Raw genomic sequence first — 19,014 nt, 5'->3', positions numbered from 1 at the left:
TATCTTCCATTAGTTTCCCCCATATATTTACCCTCCCCCAGCTTGCTGCCCCCCAAAGCCTAAACTCTTTTTCCTTTTTCTTGTCACCTGTCTACACATTTATTCTAAGATGCTACATAAGCCCCAGTTCTGACCACTCTTTTGAGTTACTCAGCACTGTGTTCCTCCCATGTGGATGTACGCTGTGTGTGTTAATACACTCTGCTTCTCTCTTATTAATTTATCTTTTTAAAAATTAATTAATTAATTTGGTTGCACCAGGTCTTAGTCGCGGCTCGTCAGCTCCTTAGTTGCAGCACGTGACTCCTTAGTTGTAGCATGCGAACTCTTAGCTGTGGCATGCATGTGGGATCTAGTCCCCTGACCAACGATTGAACCCGGGCCCCCTGCATTAGCAGCTCAGAGTCTTAACCACTGCGCCACCAGGGAAGTCCCTAATTTATCTTTCATCGGCTTAATTTTCAGGGCCCCCAGCTGGGAATCTAGGAGGGTAGAGGAAAAAGGTTTTTTCCTCCCCTACAGTACAGCCACTTTGGAAAACGGTCTGGCAATTTCTTAAGAGGCTAAACATACACCTACCGTACACCCCAGTGATTCTACTCCTAGGTACCTATTTGCCTACAAGAAATGAAAGCATATGTTCACACTTGTACATGAATGATCACAGTGGCTTTATTTGCAAAAGTCTCAAACTGGAAACAACCCATCAACAGGTGAATGGATAAACGAATTGTGCTATGAACATACTCTGGTTACTCAGCAATGAAATGGAATGAACCATTGACCCACACAACGTGAATGAGTGTCAAAATGATTACGCTGAGTAAAAGAAGCCAGGCCCCCTGCAAAAGAGTACTTACTGTATAATTCCATTCATATAAATTATATAGGAAATGCATATAGAACTATATAAAGTTTCAGGAAATGCAAACTAATATAATCAGATCAGTGGTTATCTCATTGGAGGCAGGGATTACGAAGGACCATGAGGAAACTTTTGGGAATGATGAACAAGCTCATTATCTTGATTGTGGAGATGGTTTCGTGGTATACATATGTCAAAATTCATCAGTTTGCATACTTTAAATACGTAGAGTTTATTGTATGTCAGTTACATCTCAATAAACCTGTAACTCAGCCCAGACTTTGCTGACGTTCTCCCCTTCGCCTTATGGGGTCCCCCCACTGAGGTCCCTGTGTCCCAGTTGCCCCCATCCTGACCGTGAGCTCCTTGAAGACAGTGAGGACCGTGTCACTTCTATGCCCAGAGCCTGGCACAAGGCAAGAAATCGGTATGTATTAAATGAATGAAGCTTAGCAGGGTTAAATCTCCTGCTGATGGTCACACAGCTCACCTAGGACTTGAGGCCAGGTGTGTCTGGCTCTAAAGCATGCTGAAGTTCTACAACACTGAGCTGGGCCTAAGGCAGTGAGGGGTGGAGAAGGACCAGTACCTTTCTCGAACACTGCCTAGCCTCCATTAGCACAGGTCCAGGGGCTGAAGACCTGTGGCGAGACCAGGCAGCAGTCCAGTGTTTGGGAGCTTAGACGGCTGGAGAGCTGGGCCAACATGGAGCCTGACTATGGCTCCAAGACCTGGTTGGACCTGGTTCAATCTGATCACAGCACTTGTAGGTAGTGTAGACTGGTCAAAACAATGAACCCTAAGCAAAAGGACTGCCGTCAAATCTGGGATTCATGACTTACCTCATGTGTATACTTCAACCCCACTAAGCTTTTATTTCGTTGTCTGACAAAACGAGGAGACATAATTGCATCAGCTCAAGGGGATGTGGTGAGGATTAAATCAGTTTAATATCTGTGGGAAGCTCAGAGCCGGGCCTGGCACAGGAAGCCTGTAATGAGTGTTAGGTGTTGTTTGGTCAGAAAGGGGCATCCAGTTCCCCTTTCAGGATCCCCCAGAGCCTTCTTCCTATCTAGAAGTCTCTGGATGGTTCTGAGTAGGGTGGGGTCACTAACATCTGACAAACCTTGCTCTCAGTTGGGAGTTTTGAATATCAGATTCCTCATCTTTATTTTTTTCTCAAAAAGTAATCTTTGAAATAATTTCAAATATGCAGAAGTTGCAGGAATAATACAGAGAATTCCTGTGTTTTCACCTAGATTCACCAGTTGTTGGGTTAGCATTTGGTCACATTTGTTTTATCATTCATCCTGTCTCTCTCTTGATTTTTTATATATATACATACTCTTTTTCATATAATATATATTTATTTATTCGTTATTTTTTTAATTAAATTTTTTAAATTTTATTTGGCCACAATACATGGTGTGCAGCATCTTAGTTCCTTGACCAGGGATGGAACCCATGTCCCCTGCGTTGGGACTGCAGAGTCTTAACCATTGGACTGCCAGGGAAGTCCCCATATAATATATATTTTAAATAAATTTTTCCTGGCTCATTTAGTATGTATTATATCTGGAAGACTGTCTCTCGTAACCTGCAGTACAAGTATAAACATCAGGAAATTTGACTTTTATACAAATCATTATATAAACCCTATATGCAAATCTCACGAATTGCCCTCAAAGGTCCTTTATAGCCCTTTCCCTCAGTCCAGGTTCTAACCCAGATGCTGCATTGCATTTAGTCGTCCTGCTTCTTTGCCCTCTGCAGCCTCTGTTTCATGACTGTGTCGTTTGGGGATGCTCCGGACTGGCTGTTTCCCAGACGACCCTGCCTTTGACTAGATCCCCATCTCCTGAAGAGGATCATCACGCCCACCCCACTGGGCTCTGCAATCTGCAGTGTGAAGCCTCCAGCACTGCGCCTGGCCGCCAAGAAATGTTAGTTCCCTAAAACAGGGATGAGGCGAGGACAGCAGGCTGGGAGGAGGGGAAGGGAGGAGGGGAGGAGGGCTCGCCTTGCTGGACTCCGCTGTCCGAGGGGACGTGCAGTATCCAGGGAGTCACCGCCTCCCCCCCCCGCCCGGCAGCGGAGATTTTGCCCAGAGAAATTAAACCGGGAGCAGCTGGAACCGTGACTCAGCGAAAACAGATCTCGGGACCGTGACTCAGCGAAAAGCCGCAGGGGACCGTGACTCAGCTGTACGTGCCTGGGAAATGATTACTCAGCAGGGCAGGCGGAGCCCGGCCACGTGCGCTGGCGCCCAAGCAGTCCTCAGGAAGGGGACAGCGTGCCGGCCTTGACCGCCGAGTCCTCCCCAACTCCTCACTTTTCTGAGAGCCAACAGCCGTTTAACACCAGGGCCAACCGTGCAGGGCTGTTGGGAGGCTTACATGAGCTCATGGCAGACGTTCACAGGGTACCTTAACAAATGACCTGGAGCGAGTGACACCGCCACTCACTGCCTCAGCAGTGTGGGAACTGCTGCAGCGCCTCGAAGGTGGTTGGCCCAGCCGAGTGATCAGCGATTTCCTTCTGCCTGATTCAATAAATACTTGGTTGTCTCTCTGAGACTTCAGTTTCCCCATCTAAAAACTGAGGGACAGGGACTTACCTGGTGGCCAGTGGTTAAGAATTCACCTGCCAATGCAGGGGACACGGGTTTGATTCCTGGTCGGGGAAGATCCCACATGCCGCGGAGCAACTAAGCCCGTGCACCACAACTACTGAGCCTGTGCTCTAGAACCCGCGAGCCACAACTACTGAAGCCCACGTGCCTAGAGCCCACGCTCTGCAACAAGAGAAGCCACAGCAATGAGAAGTATGTGCACCTCAACGAAGAGTAGCCCCCGCTCACCGCAACCAGAGAAAGCCCGCGTGCGGCAACGAAGACCCAATGCAGCCAAAAATTAATTAATTAATTAAAGAAAAAGAAATTAACAACAACAAAAATACCTGAGGGACAAGATAAGCTCCCTTCACTTAATGACAGTCCATGGTCTATTATCATCCTTGAAGCTTAGATAAATTTTTAAAATAATCTGATTTACCCACCAGTTATGAAAGTACTGCATGGCTATTTGCAGCAGTGAAATCTGTAATCTCACACTTGCAGACAATCAGTGTTAATATGCTAGCATTTTTTTAATTGAAAAAATGAAAAAGTGTGTCATACTCACAAAGGAGTAAGTATACAATATGATATGTAAGAAACAGTGAGCACAGCTTAAGAAATAGGTGTCTTTCTTTACAGCCTTTTTCTTTGCAAATTCTATATGTTGTGATCATGTCTATTTTGTGCCTTTTTTCCCCTTTTACTTAACCATTTTCCTCAAATATCACAAGCCCCTTGTAAGCATCATTTCAAAGGCTGCACAAAAATCCACTAAGTGGACATATATATTCATTCAACATATAATATACCTAAGTGGCCAGCCCCTATGTTTAACCTTTGGGTTGTTTTTTCTTTTCTTTTCCTTTTTTTCTATCAAAAGGGGAAGATGAGTATTTAAAACAAACAAACTAAAATAACCTCAGTGGATTTCATATAGCAGGGGAGGGGCATAATTCACATCAGAGATTTGCCTTTTTGATTTTGGAACACACTTTGCTGCCTCACACCCACCCCACAAGGTCTGAAAGGAGAAGGTGAAACAGAAGGAGAAAGGGTGGAGAAAGGGTGGAGGAAGGGTCAAGGGGGAGGGGCTTCTGAGACAGGGTCCTTCAGCTGAAGCTGGAAAGTCAGCCCACGGAAGTCAGAATACAGCCCAGCTGCTACACTGAGGCTTAGGGTGAGAAAGTGGTGAATGGCCACTGGGCTTGTGGACAAAGGTAGCAAATATTCAACTTTAAGGTGCTGCCTTTGCTGCGTGCCCTGGAATTCTCCTCCACCACCCCAGACCCTCAGTCAAAATCTGCAGTTCACAAAAGTCTCAGGCAGCGATCTTTGCAGAAATGAAAAAATGGGTTCCCTGAGAAGAGATGGAGGCTTCAGAAGCAAGAAATGCGGGCAAAGGGGGGTGGCCTGGGGGACTGTGAGCTCCCCCAACAAGAGATGCCTTGTGGGGGGGGGCTGGGGACTTTGTATTTGAAAATTAAAAAACAGGGTGTTTCTACATAATTCAAGAAGTTGGGGCACCAGGGAGGCACACACTGGGTTACACATCATTGTGAATAACAACAAAAGGAACATCTTCAGGCAAAAAGTGTTTCCTTATATAAAGTAGATAAACAACAAGGACCTACTGTCTAGCACAGGGAACTATATTCAACATTTTGTAATAACCTATAATGGAAAAGAACCTGAGAAAGAATATATATGTATATATGTATAACTGAATCACTTTGCTGTATACCTGAAAGTAACACAACATTGTACATCAACTGTACTTCAGTAAAAGAAAGTTTTTTGAAAAAGTGTTTCCTGCATTTTTGACTATGGGTTTCCATAGAAACCTGAGAGCAGAATTACTGGGTCAAAGCATATACATATTTTTTAAGGCCTCTAGAGTCTTTTACCTAATTATAGGTAAAAGTAAGTTATTGCTTTTTAAAACTTTGAATATTTCCCACATTTTCTATAGTAAATATGACTTTTATTATTGAAGCGGGGGGGGGGGGTTGTTTTCATTTGTTTGAGTGACAGCCTGGGGGAAGGACCACCTCGGGGTCCTGTGAGCAAAGGCAGCGAGGGGTCCGGGGCCCACCCCCTCAGGAAAGGAGAAGGGATTCTGGGGCTCCAGGAAGAGGCCTGTGATGCTGCACCCAGGGTAGGGAGGAGCCTTCTCACAGGTCACTTGGCAGCCCTCACCCCCAGTACATCAGTGTGTGACTTTGCCCTGAGCAGTTGGCTGGGCAGCTGGCTGTAGGTATGTGTAAGTGTGTGCCTGTGCGGTGTGTGCCTGTGCTGTGTGTGCATGTGCTGTGTGTGCCTGTGCTGTGTGTGCATGTGCTGTGTGTGCCTGTGTTGTATGTGCCTGTGTTGTGTGTGCCTGTGCTGTGTGTGCATGTGCTGTGTGTGCCTGTGCTGTGTGTGCCTGTGCTGTGTGTGCATGTGCTGTGTGTGCATGTGCTGTGTGTGCCTGTGCTGTGTGTGCCTGTGTTGTGTGTGCCTGTGTTGTGTGTGCCTGTGCTGTGTGTGCATGTGCTGTGTGTGCCTGTGTTGTGTGTGCATGTGCTGTGTGTGCATGTGCTGTGTGTGCCTGTGCTGTGTGTGCATGTGCTGTGTGTGCATGTGCTGTGTGTGCCTGTGTTGTGTGTGCCTGTGCTGTGTGTGCCTGTGCGGTGTGTGCCTGTGCTGTGTGTGCCTGTGCTGTGTGTGCATGTGTTGTGCAGGGATGCAGTGGGGTGGTGGAGGAGGCAATAAGGAATGGAGGAGAAGCTTGGTGGTGTGTTCAAGGGGGGGAAGAGCTCTCCTCCCTCCCTCCTCCCGCCCAGAGCTCAGCCTCAGCCTCTGCGAGAAGGGGAAGCAGAATTGGCTGATATGTGCCCCTGTGGAGTATGGGGTGAAGTTCAAGGTAGCTTATGCAATAGGAAAGAAGGAACCTAACTCCACATTGGTTCTGTTTCTTTTACTTGAACCTTTGTATTCTATTGCTTTTGCTGCAAGTTAAGAATGTTGCCTGTAGCCTGAAATACACAGGATAGCCCATTCTGAGGGCTCTGACCTTTAAAGGGCTAACACTTTTCCATGCATATAGAGAGAAAATTTGCAGAACAGGGTTTCCCTGGTGGCGCAGTGGTTGAGAGTCCGCCTGCCGATGCAGGGGTCACGGGTTCATGCCCCGATCCGGGAAGATCCCACATGCCGCGGAGTGGCTGGGCCCGTGAGCCATAGCCGCTGAGCCTGTGCGTCCGGACCCTGTGCTCCGCAACGGGAGAGGCCACAACAGTGAGAGGCCCGCGTACCGCAAAAAAAAAAAAAAGTTGCAGAACAGAGAATAACATTTGTCTTGTTGGAGGGTTCCAGGAACATCATGACCTGACCTACCTGGACAGCTGCAAGAACAAAGGATTCTGACAACACGAAGTCTACAACAACCAAACACCCGCCCCCACTGCTTTAGAACAAAAGAAGCCTGAATTCTATGTTGGGTAAGATCGTTCTTTGGGACACTAGTCCACCATCTTCTCGGTCAGCTGGCTTTCCGAATAAAGTCACTATTCCTTGCCCCAACAACTTGCCTTTTTTTTTTTTTTTCGGTACGCGGGCCTCTCACTGTTGTGGCCTCTCCCGTTGCGGAGCACAGGCTCTGGATGCGCAGGCTCAGCGGCCATGGCCCACGGGCCCAGCCGCTCCGCGGCATGTGGGATCTTCCCGGACTGGGGCACGAACCCGTGTCCCCTGCATCGGCAGGCGGACTCTCAACCACTGTGCCACCAGGGAAGCCCATGCCTCTTGATTTATTGGCCTGTCGTGCAGTGAGCGGTACGAGCTTGGACTCAGTAGCACTTAGGGAATGTTCTAGGCAGAATTGTGTCCCCCCAGAATTTATACGTTGAAGCCCTAACTTCAACGTATGAATGTGACTGTGTTTGGAGATGAAGTTAACAGGAGGCCCTTAGGGTGGCCCTAATCCAATGTGACTGGTGTCCTTCTAGGAGGAGAGATACACAGAGCCCCGGGGCGCATGCCCAGAGGAAGGGTCATCTGCGAGCCATGGAGAGAGGCCTCAGAAGAAACCAGCCCTGCTGACTGTTGCACCTCCAGCCTTCGGAACTGGGAGAATGAATGTGTGTTGCCACCCGGTCTGTGGCACTTGGTCCTGGTATCCCTAGCAAACTAACATGGGGTCCCCGACTCCAAAACCTGGAGGGACCCTGAGAGACCAGACTTACCAACTCTGCCTTCCTGTCCTCTTCTCCCTTTCTCCCTTTTTATTGTGAAAGCATCTCAGACCTTCCAAAAAGCTGAATGGGACAGCATGGTGAGCACCAGCACACCCGTCCCTGAGGTCACACACTGATGACACTTCGCTGCTTTTGTTTCTCTCCCTCCTTTTCTTTTTTATAGGCAGACCTTGGAGATATTTGCAGGTTCGGATCCAGATCACTGCCATAAAGCCAAGATTGCAATAAAGAGAGTCGCACAAATTTTTTGATTTTCCCGGTGCATATCAAAGTTGTACTATACTGTAATCTAAGTGCGCAATAGCATTATATCTAAAAAAACAATGTATATACCTTAATTTAAAAATACTTTCCTTATCATGCTAAGTGAAGTAAGTCAGATAGAGAAAGACAAATACCATATGATATCACTTATATGTGGAATCTAAAATATGACACAAATGAACTTATCTATGAAACAGAAAACAGACTCACAGATATAGAGAACAGACAGGTGGTTGCCAAGGGGGAGGGGGTTGGAAGAGGAATGGAGTGGGAAGTTGGGGTTAGCAGATGTAAGCTTTTATAGATAGGATGGATAAACAACAAAGTCCTACTGTATTCAATGTCCTATGACAAACCATAATGGAAAAGAGTATTTTAAAAAAGAATATATATCTATATATCTACATATATCTGAATCCCTTTGCTGTAAGCAGAAATTAACGCAACATTGTAAATCAACTATACTTCAACTTAAAAAGTTAAAAAATAAAAATATTTTCTGCTACAAAATGCTATCATCTGACAACACAGGGTTGTCACAAACCTTCAATTTGTAAAAAAAAAAAATGCAGTATCTGCAATCACAGTAAAAAGAGGTATGCCTGCATTCTTTTTTTCAGCACTGTTTAGAAGTAAATTGCAGACATCATAACCCTTCACCTGTGAGAGAAAGGGCTCATGCTATCATCATCACACTAAAGAAGGTGACCGCTGACTCCATGATGTCCTTCACCATCTGTCCACATTCCATTTCCCCAGGGGATCCCCAAAACAGCTCTTTAAAAGACACCTTCCTCCCCCATAACCCAGTCAAGTTTCACACCTTCCTTTTGCTTGTCATGTCTTTTTAGTATCTTTTAACAGTATCTTTTTTTTTTTCTTTTGTGGTATGCGGGCCTCTCACTGTTGTGGCCTCTCCCGTTGCGGAGCACAGGCTCCGGACGTGCAGGCTCAGCGGCCATGGCTCACGGGCCTAGCCTCTCCGCGGCATGTGGGATCTTCCCGGACCGGGGCACGAACCTGTGTCCCCTGCATCGGCAGGCGGACTCTCAACCACTGCACCACCGGGGAAGCCCTTAACAGTATCTTTTGACATTAACTTGTGAAGAATTGTTTTGAAAATTTATGTCAGTTGCCTTGAAAATGTCCCATGTTCAGGACTTTCCTGATGGTCCAGTGGCTGACTCCATGCTCCCATTGCAGGGGGCCCAGGTTTGAACCCTGGTCAGGGAACTAGATCCCACATGCTGCAATGAAGATCCCGTGAGCCACAACTAAGACCTGGCATAGCCAAATAAATAAATAAATATTAAAAAAGGAAAACAATACTCCCATTTACCATTGCAACAAAAAGAATAAAATACCTAGGAATAAACCTGCCTAAGGAGGTGAAATTGTATTCAGAAAACTATAGAACACTGATGAAAGAAATCAAAGATGACATAAACAGATGGAGAAATATACCATGTTCTTGGACTGGAAGAATCAATATTGTGAAAATGACTATACTACCAAAAGCAAGCTACAGATTCAATGCAATCCCTATCAAATTACGCATGGCATTCTTCACAGAATTAGAACAAAAAGTCTTACAATTTGTATGGAAACACAAAAGTCCCCGAATAGCCAAAGCATCTTGAGAAAGAAAAACGGAGTTGGAGGAATCAGGCTTCCTGACTTCAAACTATATCACAAAGCTACAGTAATCAAGACAGTATGGTACTGGCACAAAAACAGAAATATAGATCAATGGTACAGGATAGAATGCCCAGAGATAAACCCATGCACATATGGGTACCTAATTTACAACAAAGGAGGTAAGAACATACAATGGAGAAAAGACAGCCTCTTCACTAAGTGGTGCCGGGAAAACTGGCAACATGTAAAAGAATGAAATTAGAACACTCCCTAACACCATACACAAAAATAAACTCCAAATGGATAAAAGACTTAAATGTAAGACCAGACACTATAAAACTTTTAGAGGAAAACATAGGAAAAACACTCTTTGACATAAACCACAGGAAGATCTTTTTTGACCCACCTCCTAGAGTAACAGAAATAAAAACAAAAATAAACAAATGGGACTTAACTAAACTTAAAAGCTTTTGCACAGGGAAGGAAACCATAAACAGGACAAAAAGACAACCCTCAGACTGGGAAAAAATATATGTGAGTGAAACAACAGACAAAGGATTAATCTCCAAAACATACAAAGAGCTCATGGAGCTCAATGTCCAAAAAACAAACAATCCAGTTAAAAAATGGGTGGAAGACCTAAATAGACATTTCACCAAAGAAGACATACAGATGGCCAAGAAGCACATGCAAAGATGCTCAACATCACTAATTATTAGAGAAATGCAAATCAAAACTACAATGAGGTAACACCTCACGCTGGTCAGAATGGCCATTATCAAAAAAGCTAGAAACAATAAATGCTGGAAAGGGTGTGGTGAAAAGGGAACCCTCCTACACTGTCGGTGGGAATGTAAATTGATACAGCCACTATGGAAAACAGTATGGAGGTTCCTTAGAAAACTAAAAATAGAACTACCATATGACCCAGCAATCCCACTGCTGGGCATATACCCTGAGAAAACCATAATTCAGAAAAAGTCAAGTACCACAATGTTCATTGTGGTACTATTTACAATAGCCAGGAGATGGAAGCAACCTAAATGTCCATCGACAGATGAATGGATAAAGAAGATGTGGCACATATATACAATGGAATATTACTCAGCCATAAAAAGAAACGAAATTGAGTTATTTGTAGTGAGGTGGATGGACCTAGAGTCTGTCATATTTAGTGAAGTAAGTCAGAAAGAGAAAAACAAATACCGTATGCTAACGCATATATATGGAATCTAAACAAACAAAAAAATGGTACTGATGAACCTAGTTGCAGGGCAGGAATAAAGAGGTAGACATAGAGAATGGACTTGAAGACAGGAGGTGGGAGGTTGAAGCTGGGGCAAAGTGAGAGTAGCATCGACATATATACACTACTGAATGTAAAGTAGTTGGCTGGTGGGAAGAAGCAGCACAGCACAGGGAGATGGCTCGGTGCTTTGTGATGACCTAGAGGGGTGGGATAGGGAGGTTGGGAGGGAGGCTCAACAGGGAGGGGATACGGGGACATGTGTGTGCATATGGCTGATTCCCTTTGTTGTGCAACAGAAACTAACACGGTATTGTAAAGGGATTATACTCCAATAAAGATCAAAAAAAAAAAAAAAGAAAGGAAAAAAAGGAAAAAAAGAAAATGACCCATGTTCTAGATTTGTCTTTTTTCTCCTGATTAGATTCTGGTGAAACATTTTTGGCAAGAATACTATGTGGTTATGTTAAACCTCCGCATAAGGTAAATAAGGAAACTGAGATCCAGTTAGCTGGCGGCAGAGTTTAGATGCTTTTTATTACCAGATTTTTAATTTGCCTTTATTAGGCCTATGACTGATTATGTAGGACTTTTAGGAAAAGTGCCTTTGTGTCAAGTGGGAGATGCTCACTAAACAAAGGGAAACAGACTTATAAACGATGCTATTCCTTCTTTATAAAGCCTGGTGGTTAAACACATCTAGACCTGGCTTTGAATCCCGTTAGTAATAAGCCATGTGACCTGGTCAAGTCTATTACTGTCTCTGTGCCTGGGTTTTCTTATCTGTAAAATGGGGATAATTATAGTATCTACCTCCTAGCTTGTGTGAAATCAAATTATCCATGTCAAATATTTAGCATTGTGCCTGGCTTGTTATAATTGTTTGATAAAAAGTAATTATTTCCGTGGATATGTTTTTTTTTAATTTGTAACTGATATTTTCTTTTGAATAAAAAGCGACATATAAAAAACAGAGTTTTTAAAAGAAGCTTTTCCATGTGATTTGTCAACTATTTTTTTCTCAATCACTTCTTTCCTCTAAGCTATTCTTTTTTTTCTGTTTTAATATTTTAAAAATTGAAGTACAGTTGATTTACAATGTGTTAATTTCTGCTGTACAGCAAAGTGATTCAGTTATACATACATATATACATCTTTTTTAAAAATATTCTTTTCCATTATGGTTTATCATATGATTTTAAAAATATATTTATTTATTTTTGGCTGTGTCGGGTCTTAGTTGTGGCATGCGGGCTCTTTGTCGCATTGTGCGGGTTTCTCTCTAGTTGTGGCTCATGGGCTCCAGAGTGCGTGGGCTCTGTAGTTGTGGTGTGCAGGCTCAGTAGGTGTAGCATGCAGGCTCATTTGCCCTGTGGCATGTGGGATCTTAGTTCCCCGATGAGAGATTGAACCCGTGTCCCCCACATTGGAAGGCGGATTCTTGACCACTGGACCACCAGGGAAGTCCCTATCGTAGGATACTGAATATAGTTCCCTGTGCTATACAGTAGGACCTTGCTGTGTATCCATCCTATATGTAAAAGCTTACATCTGCTAACCCCAGCCTTCCACTCCAGCCCTCCCCCAACCCCCTCCCCCTTGGCAACCACCAGTCTGTTCTCTACGTTGGTGATTCTGTCTCTGTTTCATAGGTAGGTTCATTTGTGTCATATTTTAGATTCCACATATAAGTGGTATCGTATGGTATTTGTCTTTCTCTTTCTGACTTACTTCGCTTAGTATGACACTCTCTAGTTGCATGTGGATATGTTTTTATAATTATGATGATTGAGAAATGAGTGCCCTGGTCCTGCCCCCTGCCGCCTTCTCCTCTCCCTGAAGTGAGTGAGCAGGAGGGAGGTAGAGGTGGGGAAGACCTGGAACTTGAGCGAGCCCCACACAGGAGGAAAGGCATGGCCTGAATCTGGAATGTCACAGGATTCTCTGCAAGGCACAGGACTCAGGGCTTGGGGACACTGGGGCGCAGTCCACGCTGTGGACCATGTGAAAGACGTCTGAGGAGGTTGCTGCTCTAAGCCTGGAGCCATGATCTTCCCCCAGAGCCCCTGGGAGGGTGGGCATTCATTGTACACCTGAAACTAATACAAACTTCTATGTCAATTATATGTCAAGAAAACTGGGGAAAAAATGAGTAAAAGAGTGGAGTGGCTGAGAGGAGGGATCGTTTCTCACCTCAGCATCACCCGGCGCATCCTGACTGGCGCCCCCGTAACCATCGCTGCTCTTTCCCAGGTCCGTCTTCTTGTGGCGGCTGCCTCATCTCTCCTTCCTCTCTGTCCTCGTCAGCCCACTTCCTTCCCACATTCCTCCCCAAGTGCCTTTCAACTTGCGCACCTGCTGTTTCCTACACACGCGGGGGAGGGGACCTCAATTCTGCCTGCCGCGATGAGGACCCCCACTTTACAGATGAAGAACCAGGGCTCCCAGAGCTGGTGAGGCAACAGGGAGTCAAGGTTAGACCAGGGGACACAGGAATTGTGGCGAGGGGTGAGGACCGCGCCTCGTTCGTCTGTGTCCCCTTGGAGTGGGGCATGTCTGCAGCTGGACGGGGTGCCTGACTGGCCGTCTCCTCAGGTTTCCCAATGAGCCACCTGCTCGCCTCACCACACAGGCAAGTCCACTTTGCTGCCCATCAGCAGAGCCACTCCGGAGGCTCTTTGGAGGATTGCGGTGGATGCTGGCTGGGCCCCCTGCGATTCTAGATTTTTCTCGTCCCAGATGAGTTACTTACTGGGAAAGTCACTCTCCCTCTGGGCTTCATCAGACTCCTCTGTGAGATGGAGATGTTGGATTAGATCAGAAATCCTGACCTCAGAGGCCTCCAGGGGGCCCGGCAGGCAATGTGAGTAAGGGAAGTTAAGGGGTAGGGGCCCATGGGTCCCGTCCAAAGGGAGCAGTTGGAACTCAGCTCCAGCCAGCTCTTGCCATGAAAGACACCCTCTTTTATTTATTTATTTTAAAAAGAGATGAGAAATTTCACAGGTTATTTTTTTTATTTTTTTTTTTGGACATTGACAATAAACTCAATCGAAAAAAAAATCCCCTTACGAGACTTGACATGGCCCGCGAGCTGCCAGTGTGAGCCCTGTGGGTTACCTGGGTCTTCCACTCCCTCCTGTTCTCCATCCGGTTCTCTGATGGTTTGGTGGGTCTGTGATTCCTGGGCGGGTCAGGTGGGGTTGATCTGGGATGAGATTTCAGAGATGGCAATTCCTGCCTCCTGTCCTTCCACACATCCCCACGCTGTCATGTGTCACCCGACATTCCCAGGAGGCCACACATTGCACCAAACAAACATTCCGTGTGCTGAGTGCTCAGGGACCAGTGTCATCCTGTGCCACTGTCATCATTCTACCCAGGTGAGGTCTTCAAGGATGAATCATTGTGGGCCAGCCCTGCAGGTTTCACGGAGACTGGAGCCCTGTAGGTTTTTACTAACAAAAAGTAAAGAAAAATTCTGATTGTTCCCTGTGTGTCAGGGAGGACGAGGGCTCTGACTTATTCCGTGACGCATCCTCAGAGCCTCAGAGCCTAGTACATAGTAGGCTCATAGCAGGGGAGGGTCACGGTGACTGTAATCCCTGCGGGGGGCAGCGGCAGGACTTGAAGGTGGAAATACTGAGCCCAGATTTCCGAGGCCTGAATGAAAGCAAATCAGGATCAAACAGCATGGGGCGCACTAAGAGTTTGCCTTAACTATTTTTTTGTTTGTTTTTAAAAAAATTATTTACTTGGCTGCACTGGGTCTTAGTCACAGCACGTGGGATCTTCGTCTCGGCGCACGGGCTTCCCTCTCGTTGTGGCACGTGGGCTTAGTTGCCCCGCGGCATGTGGGATCTTAGTTCCCTGACCAGGGATCGAACCTGAGTCCCCTGCGCTGGAAGGTGGATTCTTAACCACTGGACCACCAGGGAAGTCCCTTAACTCTTAATTATATATGTTTTTAGAGTAATCTTTAAATGGTTACTTTTAAAGTACTCAAAAAATGGTATAGATGATCTTATTTGCAAAGCAGAAATAGAGACACAGATGTAGAGAACAAACGTATGGATACCAAGGGGGAAGGGGTGGGTGGGTGGGACGAACTGGGAGATTGGGATTGACATCTATACACTGTCGATACTGAGTATAAAACAGATAACTAATGAGAACCTACTGTTTAGCACAGGGAACTTCACTCAGTGCTCTGTGGTGACCTAAATGGGAAGGAAATCCAAAAAAGAGGGGATATATGTATACGTATAGCTGATTCACCTTGCTGTACAGTAGAAACTAACACAACACTGTAAAGCACTTATACTCCAATAAAATTAATAAAAATAAATAAAAAATAAATAAAAGTACTCAAAGCGACACAAGCTTGTAAGTTTTGAAGCCCAGAGCACTTTTTTTTTTTTTTAAATTATGGTAAAACTACATAACATAATATTTACCATTTTAACCTTTTTTTTTTCAAGAGGGTATTCAATTGTTTATTTATTACACATGATAATGGATGATACACAAGCTTCATTCCCATCTATATCTGGTACCATAATCCAATTTAGATATATTGCATAGGGTGTGCCAACAATCATATTAATAATCAAAAAACTCCATGACTTGGCTTGGGTGACCCTCTGCACGGTGAACTCCAGGTCACAACGCAGTAACTGTCAGTTCAACTACGCCAAGGTTTCAGAAGACAATAGCTTCTCCACCAGAGCAGGTTGTAAATATATTTTGAATGGAACCTGGCATCACTCTGAAGGAATACTAACTTCACACTGTTGGGGTAGTTTACCAAAATGGCTTCAGAGTAGCCTAACTTTACACAGCACATTTAAAAAAAAGACACATTTATTCAGCGTCACGATCAGACTATTATATTTAGCAATCAACAGCATGGGTGCAAAAAAATAAAAATTTGACATTAAAACCCTTTGTTGGAATGCTTTCCACTTTCCACAGAAGAGAAACTAAAATAAACTTTTATACAATTAGTCACAAATACAGTCCTCGAGTTTTTTTGCCCATACACAGGAGTATTGTCTAAAACGTGTCTTCTTTGTAGCAGCTAGGCCCTGCCAGCGCTGTGCTTGGCTGAGCTCACAGATCTGCTGTAACCCGTAGCTTCCCTGTCACTCCTCTGGCTCCCCTCTCCTGCTAAGCTTTGTTTCCTGGCAGTCATCAAAACCTTCTGCCACTGCCGTAGCTACTGCTGCTGGTGGAACCACCATAGCCACCTTGGTTTCGGGGTTTGGCAAAGTATTGGCCTCCACCACCATAGGGGCCAGAACTTCTGCCTCCAAAGTCTCCTCCTTTCATGGGTCCAAAATTTGAAGATTGATTGTTGTAGCTGCCAGAATCATTGTAGCTTCCACCATCTCCAAAATGGCTTCCATCGTTACCAAATCCATTATAGCCATTTCCACTGCCACCACATCCCCCGCCACCACGGCTGCCACCAAAGGCACCTCGACCCCTGAAGTTTCCTCCACGACCACCACCAAAGTTTCCAGAACCACTTCGACCTCTTTGGCTGGATGAGGCACTAGCCATCTCTTGCTTAGATAGGGCTTTCCTTACTTCACAGTTGTGGCCATACACAGTGTGGTATTTCTGAATGACAATCTTGTCTACAGAGTCACGGTCATCAAAGGTTACGAAGGCAAAGCCTCTGTTTTTGCCACTGCCTCGATCAGTCATGATTTCAGTCCGTTCAATTTTCCCACACTGTTCAAAATAATCTCTTAGGTGATGTTCCTCAGCATCTTCTTTAATGCCACCAATAAAAATCTTTTTCACAGTTGAGTGGGCACCAGGTCTTTGAGAATCTTCTATTGAGACGGCCCTCTCTGGTTCCACAACTCTTCCATCCACCGTGTGTGGCCTTGCATTCGTGGCTGCATCCACCTCCTCCACAGTGGCTTATGTGGCAACCCCGAAGCCTCTGGAGCGCCTGGTGTCTGGATCCCTCATCACCACACAGTCTGTGAGCACTCCTCACTGCTCACAATGGCTCCTCAGACTGTCATCGGTTGTTTCAAAGCTCAGACCTCCGATGAAGAGATTCCTCAGCTGTTTGGGCTCTTTGGGTGACCCTGACTTAGACATGACGGTAGTGGAGGCAGGGGGGAGACGTCAACGATGCTTACTCAGTGGCGTCCACGGGCAGAAAGGCCATTTTGACCATTTTTAAGTGTACCTTTCAGTGGCACTAAGTACATTCACATTCTTGGGCAACCGTCACCACCATCCACCTCCAGAACTTTTTCATCATCCCCGACTGAAACTCTGTTCCCATTAAACAATACGCCAATTAGCTTTTATGGCTTAACGATGGGTCGGTGGTGGGGGTCTGGTCAGGTGGGATGGGCCTCTGTGGGAGTCGGTGGGCACCCCATCGCTGGAGGTGAGCAAGCCGACTGGTGTCAGATGCAGGGATTAGCTGAATGGCGCCAGTCCATGACCCTGCACCGGTCTTCACCAGGATTCTGTCGGAGGATGAGACAAAAAGCCTCACTTGTTGCTGAGGTGGGAGGTTTTGCTGTGTGGGCTTTTTGTGTGTCCCAGGGGACATGCAGTTTACCTGGATTAAAAAAAAGCTGTCCAGTAATGAGGCTCCATCATACCTCACACAGCCCACAACCTCATCAGGCCAGTGTGAGTCCAGACCTGAGACATGGTGAGCTCATTCGTGCTTCTGCCCATTCCATCACTTTCCAGAATACATGATAGCCCCCCTCCACCCCTGCAAGAGGGTGCAGACACTGTTGGTTGTCTACTTAACAGCCATCCCCCTGCCCCCTCGATGACAGACCTTCACTTTGTTGGGGATTCAGATGTACTCAGGGAACGTGTGCCCAGTGCCAGGGCATGAATCATGATCGTTCTAAGGTGTGGACTCTGAGCCATGTTGTGGTTGTTCCATTCCTCTTTGCCACTGTAATCATGGTGGTAAATTCCAAGACGGATGGATGACTTGGTCAGGAGCTCAGGAGTGGCTTGTCTGAGCTGAGCCCTGAAGGGTGAGTGAGTTAACTGGGGGTTGGGGTTGGGGTGGGGCAGTGCTAGAGAGAACAGCATGTACAAAGGCCCTGTGGTCAGTAGGGTATGAAACTTCTGAGGTGAGAAAGCCAGCCTGTATGTCTAGAGTGCAGAGAGTCTGGAGAGGGTGGCAGGGCCCAGACCCCAGAGGCCTTGCGGGACGGGCCAGGAAGTGGGCCTTTAACTCAAGAACAAGTGAAGGGTTTTAGGTGTGTGTGTTGGGGCTTGGGGGTGCAGGTGTTATAAAACATGGTCAGATTCGCCTTTTGAGATTTATTCTGATTGTGTGTGAGGAAATCACTGGGGGGAAGGCAGAGTTGATGCTTTAATCTTCTAACTTTATGTCCAGTAAAAGTCCAAAATCCTCCACAGTTTCAGAGATTCCTGGACACTTATGTTTTCACCACTTCCCCTGCCATTCTTGCTTCTTCCTGAGCGATTTCTGCTCAGTACTGTGCTGACTCAGACATGAAACTTCACCCCTTCTCCATTTCCATAAAACCCTCCTCTTGACAAATACTGGTGAGTGGAACATAGATCTTGGGGTCATAGAGAGGGGTGATATCAGGTCCCACACAGAGGACACTTCACAGGGCATCTTAGATAAGTCTATTCTTCCAGACCTTTTGGGGATACTCTGTTCCCTCCCCTCCCCCAGTCCAGTAGTTCTTCTCCAGATCTTCCCCCAACCCTTTGCCTGGTCACCTCGGCTCCTCTCTCCTCCTCCCCTTCGCTTGTCTCTGGGCTCCCCTCCCCTCTACCAGGGGGCATTGGAACTGTAGGATTCATCTCCCACCGACACACAGAGCAATTCCGCTCTCCCCAGCTCCCTCTCCAAGCTTGCAGATCCCAAGTCACAGTTCACAAACCTGACCATGACTTCTGTTCATTTTCTCCTACGCCTGCCTTTGATGGAGCCCAGTCTCCCATTTGCAGCCTTTTTGCAGCCTTTTTGACACCTCTGGCGGTTTTGTTAACTTTCTTGTTACTTTCAAGCATGAAAAAGTCCAAAGTTAAATCTCACATCTGATTGAACACCCACCTCCTCAGTTCCCAGGGCCTTACTGGAGAGACTTGGAGGGGGTGGGGTGGCCTGCTC

The 19,014-nt window shown here is 46.0% G+C and overlaps 1 pseudogene across 1 annotated transcript; it reads right to left on the bottom strand.

Moving 5' to 3' along the window:
* Positions 1 to 16,055: 16,055 nt before the first annotated feature.
* LOC309968503 (heterogeneous nuclear ribonucleoprotein A1-like) lies at positions 16,056 to 16,982 on the bottom strand (annotated as a pseudogene). The gene has a single exon. The product of its transcript is annotated as a heterogeneous nuclear ribonucleoprotein A1-like (transcript).
* Positions 16,983 to 19,014: the final 2,032 nt, after the last annotated feature.

This window comes from Leucopleurus acutus (assembly GCF_964270905.1).
Source record: "Leucopleurus acutus genome assembly, chromosome: 11".
NCBI lineage: Eukaryota > Metazoa > Chordata > Mammalia > Artiodactyla > Delphinidae > Leucopleurus > Leucopleurus acutus.
Note: the sequence above shows the minus strand (reverse complement) of the source record. Positions and strands in the feature narration are given on the sequence as shown.